Source organism: Vidua macroura, chromosome Z (assembly GCF_024509145.1).
Source record: "Vidua macroura isolate BioBank_ID:100142 chromosome Z, ASM2450914v1, whole genome shotgun sequence".
In the NCBI taxonomy this organism is placed as follows: Eukaryota; Metazoa; Chordata; class Aves; order Passeriformes; family Viduidae; genus Vidua; species Vidua macroura.
Genome location: NC_071611.1, coordinates 53,906,864 through 53,921,013, shown reverse-complemented (window position 1 = coordinate 53,921,013; position 14,150 = coordinate 53,906,864).

The window sequence follows — 14,150 nt, the reverse complement described above, 5'->3', positions numbered from 1 at the left end:
CTGCAAGCTTCTAATGATCAAAATGGGAAAGGAAATGCATTTATGTAAGGTTAGTTTAATCTGCTTGGTCCTGTGGTGTAAAAAGCAGTTTCATTAAACCAGTGCTCTTTGAATGGTAAATGAAACATTAAAATTGGAGATTCTATCAGTAACTTCTCACCTTTAGCAGCACAACGGCAAGCTGCATTTAATGTCAACACCCTTAGAGCCTCCTCCTTGAAGTCTTTGCTGTTCTCTAAGTCCACCAGGCTACTCACAGTATAATAAGGAAAGTGAACACTGCTTGTAGGTTATAAATTCTGTCTGTAGATGTAATAATTGGGAAGAGACTTCCTCTATAACAGTACCATTCCAGGCAGTCCCAATTGAATTTCCTACATAAGAGCCAACACAATCTCATAAAACGCCATGCTACCATGAAAATAACAATTGACAGCTGTGGGGTGCAAGATACAAAGTACAGCCTGTGTGTGAGGATAGGTGTGTTAATTATAATACCAAGAACAAAAATAAAAAGATCAGCATGTTGAAGGCCCAGGAAAAAAAGTGTCCCATGTATCCAGACCTGAAATTATTTTAGATTTATGAGATCTGATGCCAGTGCACCTTGCATTGTGCAAGGGAATACCTCAGAGGAGCTGCTGTGCCTGACATACTGCCCGTGTGTCCTTTGATTTCTGAGGGGAAATGCTGCAACTCTGTCCCTGTGGACAGTGGACCCAGCTTAACTACTGGGACAGGAGAAGGAACATCATATCTAACTAGAACTGTGGAGGCCAGGATTTAGGCAAAGTGTAGTCCTTCAGTCCAGGACTACAGATAACAATGACAGCTCATTCTCATTCTCTCTCATCTTCATGGAGGGTCCCAAGGGACAGTGGTGTGGCCAGCATCTCCGTACCAGCTCTCAGGGGGAAGCTCGTGCTACAGGTGATGTGGTGGGTGCAGAGTCGGGACTGTCAGCAAGGGGAAATACACAGTTTGCCACAGCTCCAGACTGTTCTTGAAGCACATGTGCTTAAAGCAAACAGTCTTTAGCCGGCTTTAGTCTTTAACTGGCTTTAGACGGCATGTATTGAGTGAGACTGTCAATCCATGCAGGCATCAAAACAGGTCTCTCCTTGACAACAAATGTGTTTAAAAGTCATGTTTAACAAATATGAAGAGCCTACACTTACCACAGTGATTACTGTTATTGTTAGAATAATGTTGCTTTCAAAATCAAATTTAAGAACATAAACCATGACCAAGTTTCAAATAACCGTCTTACTGGATATTTAAATTTAAAATCCTACTGATGGTGCAGGGGGTCCAAAATTCTGGCCATCAGGGAACAAAAAGTTTATGTTATCAACATTTTGATACCTGGCATGGGTGTATTCCTATTGTCTGAAGATGTAAGTGTGTACTGTGAAAGCACTAGCCAGTGCCACTTGCCATTCTCCTCTATTCCTGGCATACACACTTGAGCAGTGGCAGGGGATTTTCCAAGTATTTTAGTCACTAGGATGATAACAGAAAATGTTACATAATGGCATTTCAATTGGAGGATGTAAAGAGGATGTATCCTCTAATTTTAATGTAAGAAGAGAGATACTGTCAAACAAAATAAAATGGAACACTCAAGAAATCGTGTTTCGTGTAATATCTTTCGTAAGGTAATCTTTGCGGACAAAAACATATCCACATGTGTTATTGCAGCTGAAAGGAAATATTTCATTTCCAAGGTCTTACCCAATACCCAAGAGAAGTTGTATTTGCCTCATTAATACTGTCAGGTTTACATGGCATCTTACGTGGGTAAAGTCTTGAAATATTTCTTTTCTAGTCCATCCTCAAAGGTAAAGCTTCACATGACCAATCTCGACTCCACAGCATTTTATACCCCTGTGAGTTCTCTGCCTAGGCCCAAGAGCAAAAGGAAGGACCTGTGTACTCTGCACTGGAGCCTTGGGAGAGGGCTGTAGAGAACACAGTGTCTTTCTGTTGATAGATTTTGTGATCCCTTTGGGATTACAGTATCTTAGCAAATATTCCTTTAACCATGTAGCTCTCCAGTTCTGTCCCCAAAACAAGGGAGCCCCAACTAAAACTGCTGCCCAAAGCCAGGTGTAGAACAACAAAGACATCCCAAGGCAGAGTTGTGTGTCAGTACTGGGACTCCAGGGAAATTAGCAGTGGTATTTTCAGCTGAAACATGATTTCAACCAACTTTGAGTGGTATGCTTTTTGTTTTCCCTGTATGCAAATAAATTTTTCTCTAAAATCACATGCTAGCTCGACAAAGACAACTTTATTCTAATGTGCTTTCAATGCCTTTTGTGCAGGTTCATAGGCGATTATGCTGAATAAGTGATTTCTGCTTATGCACAATCTCCTACCATGCAGGAACCCAAGGTAATTTCCTCATCATTCCCTTTGTAACAAAGAAATAGTGACAGAAGACAAGAACATCTCCCACATATTATTAAAAAAAGAAAAAAAAAAAAAGAAAAAGAAAAGAAAAAGAAAAAAAGAAAGAAAATGAATATGTAGTGGAACTAAGAGAGATAGACAGGATCTTCTCAGACAGCAACAGCTTCAAGAACCCCAGGCCCCAGATGCAATGCAGGTGCAGGCAGGGACTGTTCCCAGCGGAAAAGCAAGGGCAGCCTCTGGAAAAAGTAAAGGATGAAGGCTGTTGACTTCTGCTCTATCCAAAAGCCTGTAACTATGCCATAAGATAATAAAATCATAGAACTGTAGTGTGATAGAATGATATACACTGAGAAGAGACCTTGAAGATTCTCTAGTTCAAACTCCCCTGCCATGGGCAGGCACACCTTCCACTAGACCAGGTTTTCCTGAGCCCTATGCAACGTGAACCTTGAACAATTCCAGGAATGGGACATCCACAAGTTCTCTGAAGAATTTGTTCACTGCCCTCAAGGCTGAGGAAACTGGCCGTGCTTTCAAGAGAAGTTTGGGCCAACTGACCCTGACTTCCTTAAGGTCACCATGAGGCAGCAGTGGCAGCAGCAGGTGACTCCCTGCTGCAGGGAACAGCGGCACTGCTACCAGCCTGACCAGCTGGCTGCAGAAGTTTGCAGCGTGATGGGAACCTGGATCTGGGTGTTGGGGGGACTGCCAGAGCTTGCCTGACCCCCTGACTATTACTCCATGATGTTCTTAAATGTAGACACCAATGACAGTGCTGGGAAAGCTGGAGAGTATCCAAAGTGACTACAGAGATCTGGGGGTGGCAGTCGGGGACCCAGGTGATGTTCTAATTCCCATCAGGGGGGATTGAAAGTGTAAGAAGGGGGAAGGCACTGGTACTGTGTGGAAGGCCTGTCAACAAATGTTTGAGCAGCAGGCTGTAGTTTTGGATCCTAGGACCCTGTTTGAAGGTCAACACCTGCTTGGGAAAGACACAATCCAGCCCGCTAAATGGAGTAAATACATCTTTACAAGGAGGATGATTGCCTTAGTAAGGAGAATATATATATATTCATATATATACATACATAAAAATGCAATTTAAATCTTTGTTCAAAGGCATAAATATCTATTTAAATTCACACACATTATTTCAGAGGAAGAAGAGGAATATTTTTTGCAGTACAGAGGGCTGAATGCTAAACTAAACACCAAGAAAAACAAGTCCACTGTTACTAAATCTGTCTCCCTAGACACACCAAAATATATTCCATGGTGTGACATGGGAGGACTGATTTGATCTTGAGGGCTGGGGTCTGTGTGTATGCAGCTCCTGGTTCCACCCCTGGTCAGTGAGTGGGGCAGTGACCTTCTCTCCAGGAACAAGACATCTCACTGCCTGAGACGGCACCAGCAGGTGCCAAACCAGGTATTTTTCTGTGTCTTTCTGCACTGCACACGTCCTGCACAGGGAGCTTCCAACTTGCCAAAAAACAACAGGAGCAGGCCATCCAAGAAGTCTCCAGCATCTCTGTCCTGCCCATCACACTGCATCAGCATGAGTAGGTCAGTTCACCCGAGGGGCCAGGCATGTCAGCTGGAACCCTCCTCCCAGTGCAACAGGTTTTCAGCCCAGGACCACCACCCTCTTCAGCTGATTCAGGTTGATTCCTTAATAAAGAAGGCAACAGCTAGTGCAAGCATTGCCCTTTTTGAGGGGTCAGCACCACACAATTGTATTTCCAAATTAGCATCTTTGAGAAAGCACCAGGTCCTGTGCTTAGTGCTCTCCAGCCACTGTGGGGTTCTCACCTGGCATCTCAATTCCTGACAGGATTTCTGCTCCTTCCTGCTCCTCTAGCATGAGTACACTTGCACCTTCACATATGAGAGGTAAAATTAGGGGAAAAAAAAAGGTTAACATAACAAATTATTGTTTGGTGAAATTGTGATCTAGTGATTTAAAAAAAAAAAAAAGATGACACAACTGATATCTTGTATTTTGCATAATATTAATAACTTAACATAACTCAAGTAGTGCTATTATTACTCCCAAGTGTGACTAATTAGATACGTAAAAATAGCTTTTCTCATCTCTAGAATATATTTGTATTTCTAAAATACCTGTTTTATTTAAGATTTTTAATTTTGACTGCCAAACATGTGAGGCAGAGTTTGACAGCTTAGAGGACTGCTTGTCAGTGAAAACTAGATAATTTGTGCAGAGTGGTGGATATGACAGAGAAGGTTATTTTGCAGCTTGAGTCCCAGTCCATGTTTGTGCAGTGCCTAGGGTATTGAAGCCTCCTGGCTTAAGGTTTGCTAGTGCTGTCAAAATGCAAGTACAAAGTCATTAATTCCCATGATCCCCTCAGAAGCAACAGCCTCAGGGGCCCATGCACAAGGGCACTGCACAAGCAGGCAGTGACACCAAAAGCAATGGGCTGGAAGGTTAATCTTTACCAGTGGGAGCTCTTTCTTGTTTTGCCTCTATTTGCAGGGTCTCCCAGAGCAAACCCAAAAATCCCTGCCTGATTTCACTTGCTGTGGGAGGTATGAAATGAGAGAGTGATTTCTAGAGAAGAAAAAGGCTCAGCAGATGTGGACTGAAACAGGTTCATTGATTTAAACAGAGCTGTGCCAGTTTGTACCAGCAGAGCAATTCTCTCATTGTCTCATCCAATTTAGCCCAGTCAGACTGATGTTGCTAGCAGTGTTGTTGAAATGTCCAATAACAGACAGAAAAAAGTGCATGGTTTACAATATGTGCATATATTGCTATAAAGTGATGGGGGAGGTGTGGGGGGTGGCAGTGTAGAAAAGAAAGAAGACCTAAAAAAACTCTCAGGCTTCAAATTCCCTTGCTTTTTTTTGCTCACTTCTATTGACAATAATTTTCTGGTGCCTTTTTTTTTTTTTAAGTGGTACTAAATTTATTATGGCTGCCACCACAATAGGTATTTAGCATGCTTGTGTGCACTGAGGGAAGTGGTGGGTGACAAAATTCCAGTACTGAGGATAACTGTGGACTGGAGCAGAGCATACTGCTGGAGAGATGCAGTGGGTCTGAAAATACCCTGCCCTTTCTCCTCCCCTACAGTCTTAACCTAGTCTTCATGTTATTTCAGGAGTGATTCAGGATTCCCCAAACCCCTCACCAAAGCTCTGCCTAAAAAGCCACTTTCACATCATATCCTTCACAGCATAAAAATGAAAACTCTCCTAAACCGTGTGATAACAGGGGCAATTATTTCCTTGGGGCGTAATAATAATTATTAATGGTTAAACCCACTCAGCTTTGTATAAGCTGAGCATAGGTATCAATTTTTATTCCTTTCCCACTGCATCTAGAAGTTTTGTTCAGGGGAGCTATGACATGCTGTGGCAGAGTGAAAAATCAACAGGGGCTTTTTTTCTCCCTTCCTTCTTGTTTTTCAGTGTGGGTTAAAGTTATCTTCCCCGAACGCGCAACACATTGCTTTTGGCTGACTTGGCCATAACTGACTGCAGAAAACTGTCAGAAGGCTTTCAGTCCTTCAGATTTTAAAATTCTGTCAAAAGCATTCAGTGTAATTATAGTTCCTGCATTTTTGTATAACAACTAGGAGCCTGTTTTGTGTATTTCAAGAATATGCAATATTGCATCTCATCTTCCTCTCATTTTAGTGTACAAATATTGTTTTATTGAATAGGAGGTAGCAAAAGATTATCTAAACTTTAACTTCTGTCTGCCAGTCTCATCCTGTACAAAGGTAAAGTTTATTCTGAAGGCATGCTGACTTCAATAATGTTTATTTGCCTGGGCAAAAAGCACCCAGGTCAGTAAGGGTGATCAGGATTCTGTCCCTGGGTTTCAGCCTCTTTACATCTTCTGGATATTTGAAGAATATGCTGCAGGATCAGGAGTAGACATTTAATTATTAACCTTTCTTAATTTTTTTCCACAGCCCTGAGCAAAGTAATAGGACTTGTTTTCCCTTGGCATATTGGAAAAAATTAAGGTTCACCCATGATTTGCCAGTGCTGACTTTTCCACATCTGCTGCACTAAAAGAAATGGATTTTGGCTTTATGTAGTGCTTTTTTTCTGCTCTCTTCATAAAATGTTAACAAATAAATTAAGTGCAGTGGCTTCAAAGTAAAAAGTAGGCATTCACTGTGTACTCAACATTGTTTGCACTCATTAGGATGTTGCAGGCTCTTTCATTTAACAGGGGAGATTTGGATGACAAGCAGCATCCTCTTGTAAAAAAATCAAGAATTATTTGCCTTCATGTTGCTTCTCACAGTGGGCTTCTTCCTCTAGTGCCACAGAGATCACATACTCAGGAGTGCTGTGTGCCTTAGTGAGACCTCCAGCCCTACTCTCCTTTCACATGGACAGTCTAAAGTCCAGAGGAAAAGAGAAGTTGAAGATTTTTCTGTTTCTTACCCAAAATCATGTTATAATGAAGGAGCTTCACTACCTTCTTTGTAGTGCTTAGGCTAAGCTGGACTCCTCCCTGGGCTTGGACCTGGACCTGGAGATGAGGACAGCACATTCTCCACCCCACAGAGGATCTCTGGCATTGGCTCCAGGTCTCTCTGGCATCCCTCTGAAGCTCTGCCCTGTTCCATGGACTGCCAGTGGGCCAGGCCCAGAGCCACTCTGCTGGAATGCCTGCCTGGGACACACAGGCATGGGGGAGCAACAGCTTGTTCTTTTTCTTTCTATCATACCAATGACCATCTTTTTGCTGCCTTCAGTGCAGGCAGTGAGGCTAATCCTCAGCAATGCCATGAGCTTCACATTCTATAAATTCTCTGTTGCTGAAGCTGCCTGAACAAGTCTAAATTGTTAGCTGAAAAGATCAATCCACAATGTCACATATTACCACAGATTTGGAAGCCCCTCTTGCTTAGATAGCTCTCATCTGCACCAAACCCTGCATCTGTGTAAGCCACCATCCTGTGGCCACACACCCACACTTCTCATCCCAGCCACCACTGCTCTAAAACTTTCAGCATAACTTGCTGTCAAGAAGGAAGAGAACACATACATTTCTCTTTGGTCCACAAACTTCTTTGTCAGATTCAGTAATGCCAGCTTACAATGCCAGCAGTGTCAGTAAAACCAGCATTTCTCTCCCTGGGACCACCACAATATATTGTATCTGTGCCCCCTCCAGTGCTCTGTTCTGCAGTGGAGAGTCCCCAGTAAATACTACAGAGTGATTCAAAAGCCTAAAAAATTATGGATTTCAGTGAAATCCTTTAGGACTTCCCTTACATATAATTTCTGGTGTGCTTGATATGTCTCCGTATGGTCCCCAAACTTAAGGACAGATAACATCATAGAGTGGAATATGTGGTAGCTTTATATTTGGTGGTCTTAATTGCAACCACTTTAAATATATTGAGCAGCATATAAGGACAATATTTATAAGGAAGGTGCATTCCTCTGAGAGCACATTTACCGCACTACACTTCCTATTTGGATGTTCTGTAATGGCAGTGAAGGTGGTGGAAAAGGTCAGCAAATAACTGCATAGCTCAAAAAAATTCACACATTATAATCCCAGAGTTTCAACTTCCCTCTTCCTCATGCTGTGCATTATTCATCACCAGACAGAAGCATTTTCGGCTCTCTGCCTCCTGTTCTCTTCCTGCTGTTCTCAAATCAAGAAAAACAGGCTCCCTTATAATTAATTAAACTTGGTTCTTGTGATGCTGAGCATATGACATTTTATCAGAGAGCTTATAGTTATAGACATTAATTTTCTTAGGAAGAAACCTTCAAACTAAAATCAATGCATTGCTCATGCAAGAAGCAGTAAAGTCTATTTGGACAGTGGGGTGTTTTTGTCTGCAGCCCACACATCTTTCCAGCTGTGAAACATCATTTGGATGCTGAAGAATCTAGAAGGTGTAGTTAGTGAGGAGTGGGAGAGAGAGGAAAGAAAAAACCTCTGCAGAAAGGATCTGGGGTTCCTGGTCAATGACAAGTTGAACATGGGTCAGCAGTGCCGTGGCAGCCAGGAGGGCCCCATGTCCTGGGGTGCATCAGGCACAGCATCACCAGCCAGGCAAGGGACGGGATTGTCCTGCCCTGCTCTGCACTGGGACAGCCTCACCTCGAGTGCTGGGGGCAGTTTTGGGTGCCACAACACAAAAAAGACATTGAGCTGTTAGAGAGTGTCCAGAGGAGGGCCACAAGGATGATGAAGGGCCTTGGGGTGAAGCCGTGTGAGGAGTGGCTGAGGTCATTTGGTCTGTTCAGCCTGGAGAAGAGACTGAGGAGAGACCTCACTGCAGTTACAACTCTCAGGAGGGGAAGAGGTGGGGCAGGCACTGATCTCTGTGGTGACTAACAGGACCCAAAGGAATGGCTTAAAGCTGTGTCAGGGGAGGTTTAGGTTGGATATCAGGAAAAGTTCTTCAGGTTGATTGGGCACTAGAACAGGTTCCCCAGGGAAGTGGTTACTGCCTGACAGAGGTCAAGATGTGTTTGGAAAATATTCTCAATCACATGGTGTGACTCTTCATGTGTCTTGTGTAGGGTAAGGAGCTGGCCCCTGATGATCCTTCTGGGTCTCTTCCAGCCCAGGATATTCTATGATGCTATGATCAACAGTCTGACCTGTTAGCCTGCCCTCAGTGCCTGGCAAGGTTATGGAGCAGATCATCTTGAGTGTGATCAAATGGGACCTACAGGACAGCCAGGAGATCAGAGCCAGCCAGCATGGGTTTGGGAGGGACAGGTCCTGCCCCTTTTGTGACCAGCTGACCCACCTGGATGCAGGGAAGCCTGTGGATGTTGTCTGTTTGGACTTCAGCAAGGCCTTTGACACTGTCTCCCACAGCACACTCCTGGAAAAGCTGGTAGCCCATGGCTTGGACAGGAGCACTCTTTGCTGGGTTAGGAACTGGCTGGACAGCCGGGCCCAGAGAGTGGTGGTGAACAGTGCTGCATCCAGCTGTGGCTGCTCACCAGTGCTGTCCCTCAGGGGTCTGTGCTGGGGCCAGTTCTGGCATCTTCACTGATGATCTAGATGAGGGGATGGAGTCCACCATCAGCAAATTTGCTGATGACACCAAGCTGGGAGCATGTGTGGATATGCTGGAGAGTAGGAGGGCTCTGCAGAGGGAGCTGGACAGGCTGGATAGATGGGCTGAGTCCAACATGAAGTTTAACAAGACCGAGTTCCATGTCCTACACTTTGGCCACAATAACCCCCTGCATCACTACAGGCTGGGGACAGAGTGGCTGGACAGTGCTCAGGCAGAAAGGGACCTGGGGGTACTGGCTGACAGCAGATTGAACATGAGCCAGCAGTGTGCCCTGGTGGCCAAGAAGACCAATGGCATCCTGGCCTGTATCAGGAATAGTGTGGCCAGCAGGAGCAGGGGAGCAGGAGCATCCTTCCCCTGTACTTGGCACTGGTGAGGCTGCACCTTGAGTGCTGTGTCCAGTTCTGGCCCCTCAGTGTAGGAAGGACGATGAGAAGCTGGAGCACGTCCAGAGGAGAGCAACAGGGCTGGTGAGGGGCTTGGAACACAAGCCCTGTGAGGAATGACTGAGGGAGCTGGGGTTGTTTAGCCTGGAAAAAGGAGGCTCAGGGGAGACCTTATCACTCTCTACAAGTCTCTGAAAGGAGGCTGTAGACAAGTAAGGTTTGGTCTCTTCTCTCAGGCAACCAGTGACAGGATGAGAGGACAGAGTCTCTTAAGCCATGCCAGAGGAGGTTTAGCCTGGATGTAAGAAAACAATTCTGCATAGAAAGAGGGGTTGGGCACTGGAATGGGCTGCCCAGGGAGGTGGTAGAATCACTGTCCTTGGAGGTGTTTAAAAAAAGACTGGACATGGCACTCAGTGCCATGGTTTAGTTGATACAGTGGTGTTAGGCCAGAGGTTGAAGATGATGATCTCCAAGGTCTTTTCCAACCTAATTGATTCTGTGATTCTGTGATCATAAAAAACAAGATAATAAATGCTTCTATTCTGTGGACTGCCCATCATCTCAGTTCATGAGACAACAGTGCCTGGCTTTTTACTTGGAAAGGTGAGGAACAGTAGGAGGAGTGTGAGAACACAAGTGACCCTGCTCTGCTGCAAGAGTGGCCTGCAGGCATATCAGGTGAGAATGGCATTTCCTATCCGTTTCAGAATTTGACCCTGAATCTCATCTTGTTCATGATGAAGCAGGGGCCTAAACAAAGTAGATGTAGATGCCTAAACTACTCTGTAGTGCGGCGTGGGTTTTTGCTCTCCCCGGCTGCACGCGGCTCTTGGGAGCCCGGCTGTGGCGTAGCTTCCACGTGCTGCCGGGGTTTGCTGCCGCGGGTTCCCGGACACGGCTCCGTGTCTCGGGTGCGTGGGCTGGCCAACCGCTGTTACCGTGCGCTAGGGACCCGGTAAAGAGGAAGGAATTTGTCCATTTACTCCGTGCTTGGCAGGAACGGTTTATTGGTCTCGTGGCGCGGTTCGATGGAAAGACGCGACCGCTCCCGGCACTCGCATGGGAGAAAAATGGCGTCTGACTGCCGGCGGAATAGGGCTTTATAGAGGGGCGGGGCGAGAGGATCCACGGCCTGCCGCCCAATAGGGGCGGCTGCCGTGGCGATGATGTCAGCAACCGCGACCAACCAGAGAGCCCCGTAGGGGCGGGCGCCGAGCCAGAGCGGGCTGAGCGGGATCGTGTGGCTAGCACGGGGTTTCCCGGGGCCGGACGGCAGAGTGGTTACAGGAGCAGCACAGGGGTAAGAGCCGGCAGCAGGCAACATGGGGGCAGAAACCGCGGGGGGGGGACAACACGGGGGAAACGCGGGATTACAGAACTTGACTTATTTTAACATAAATTAAAAACCCTAATCTAAACCCAAACTCCGGCATGCAACACTGTAGTAGTTTGCTTCCTTTTTTTTTTTAAAGCAGAAAATACATGCATATTTCTACTTGTCAGAGATGTGGGTAAAGCTGGAAATACCACATAAATGCTGTTCTAAATGTCAAAAAAAAAAAATATTAAGCAGCAACTAAAAAGAATCCAAAATTTATTTTAATCTCCTGGTAATTTTCTAGCTAATGTTATTATTCTTCCGGTCCTGTAATTTATAAACATCTGGAATCAGCATTAGTCACATCACTAGAATACCATTCATCCCCTATGAGCTCCCATGAAGATGCTCATGTCAGGGTAGAAAGTGAGGGAACCTAGGTCACATGGAATTTCTGTCTCTGCTCATACCTCTTGGGGCAACAGGTGAGGACAGATGTGTTGAGAAGGATGATGTAGAAAGAATCTTGACTCCCTGGCTTCTTGTCAGATGTAATAAACAGATAAATGATGACATGGCTGAGACCACCCCTGATTCATTTGTCTTTTCTCCTGTTTACAGAAATTAAAGTAACAGCTGAACAAAGCCAATAAATAATTGAAAACACCCTGGAAATGAGGGAAATCATCTTCAATAGAGGTGAGGCCTCTTACCATATCTGTTAAAAGTGTTCAGGGACACAAAAAGCCATCCCTCAGTGAAATCACTCATCTGGAGATGGGTGCCAGAATGGTTGGTTCTAGAATGAACTTTTGTTGGCCACATCAGGTTGAACCTGATTCTCTTCTCAGAAATGAACAACCTCTTCTCTGCAATACAGTAAACATTAACAGGAATTTCTCAGTCACACTATTCCCTGGGTATTATTGTTTTAAGATCAGAGCTTGCCCAGGAGAAAAATTGGCCCCAGCACAGGCTATAAGGTGCATCTTCACAACAGGTCATTTTTGACTCTATGATACAGTGATTAAGCTAAGCAAATTCCATGGAGTAACTATTATTTTGTTTCATTTAATTGCACATTTTGGTGCAGCTGTAGGCTGTCAGTGTCCACAGCTGCTGGAGCTGGTTGCTGGCCTGAATACTGACCAAGGAAGACCTGGCTATTCAGTGTGGAGCCCTAATTTGTTCTTTTGCAAGTAAGTTGAATCTAGCTCAGATCAGCAAAAAACCAACCAGTTCGACACCTCCCCCTCCCAGAATAGCTGGATTCACTTTGAAGTCATTAAAATTACAAAGTTTTAGTCTATCTCCTTTTGAATTTCCACACCTCTGTGGATGCTAAGGTTTCCATCACACCAGGGACATCTAGAAAGTAATTGTTTTAATGTGCAAGCAGAGAGTCAGACTGCTAGCTCATCACAGCTATGGTTTCTCTGTAAGCCTGCAACTTTCTAACGGTCTGCATGTCAGTCTGATGGACTGTGCACTGCTCCAGCACCATTGTTAGAGAGGTTTGACCTTCCTCCCACTGAAACACAGTGCAAGTTTTATGCCTCTATAAAGACTACATTTATATCCAGATGCATTTAGCCTTGTCTTCTTCTCTCTGCTTGAGGAGTGTATGCTTATAGGTGCATACACAGCTAAGTGTGTGCATTTAGACTGGCTGGGTCTGTCTAGACCCAGCATTGAGCAGCTCTACCCTGTCTGCTTTTTACCTAATGGATGATACAACAAAAAATCATTATGTATTTGGACAATTTGGACTCCCAGTAGACTGTAGTCTCTCTCCTGGATCTGAAAATCCATGGCAAATGTGAACTCTCCCTCAGGCAGCCCACCAGGCTTAGGAGTGTGTGTGTGCCATGGGGAAACACCAAAGCACAACACTTTAAACCAAGGAATACACCTCTCTCTTGCACAGATTATCATGGAGATCTTACATTTCCTTTTCTCCCTAACTCTAAAAATAAGCATGGAAATTTACACACAGTTTCTGTGCCCCATCTTGGCCCCTTTCCATTATGCCTGAGGGTTTCTCCGCACCTGGTTATTCACTGAAATAGTAACTCTAGATAATGACACTGGCTTTATATCTATATACCTATCTAAAAGCAAGCAACATAACTGAAAATCATTACATGAATTTTGCCTGGATACAAAAGCAGATCAAAAGAGCCAGTTATCCATACCACTTGCCTAAAAATTTCTTCTCCTTTTCCCTCATATTGTGAGTGCCCTCCTGCAATGGGAAGCTCCAGATACAAACATTTTTTCCGGCGGTTGAAAATTCTAGCACTCCAGCAGTTCTCATTTCTGGACAGCGGTAGATAACTTTAGTGAATATATGAGGGGACATCTTACTTTTGTGATTCTTTTGAGATTCCTGGATAGTGTTTCAGTTTTTTCTTTTCAGTACATCTCAGTTTTTGCTTAATCGCCTCATTACTATATCCTTCTTTTCACAGGCAGGCATAAACTAGCAAGCTGTGGGAAAATATGTCCAGTTTCAAGCTGTCTGCAATCAGCATCTCATCTTGAGAGAAGTTCCATGGTTTTGGAGACAAAGAATTATCTCTGATTCATCTCTGTGATTTTAATAGGCCAAAATTACACCCAAGGATGAAAACTCTGTTAAGAACTAGGGTGCTTGAAACTAGGATCTATATTTTGCACTGCAAGTTCCACTTTGACATTTAAAATATTTTTACACTCACTTATCTGAGTGAGATAGTAAGTCCCTTGGAGAAGTAAAACTGTACAAATAATTTGGTTTCATTTTCACAAAAGGAGTTGCTCATGTGTTTTCTCTGTTTCCTTGGATACTAGAGATTTCATATCACAGTTCAGCCACACATACATTTTCTATTCCTTTACAGCACCTGGAATATGCATGAAAAATCCCCATAAATTGTTAAGACATGAACAAGCCCCCAGGAGTAACCTCAAGCAGAACATCCTGATCAGGGTCAG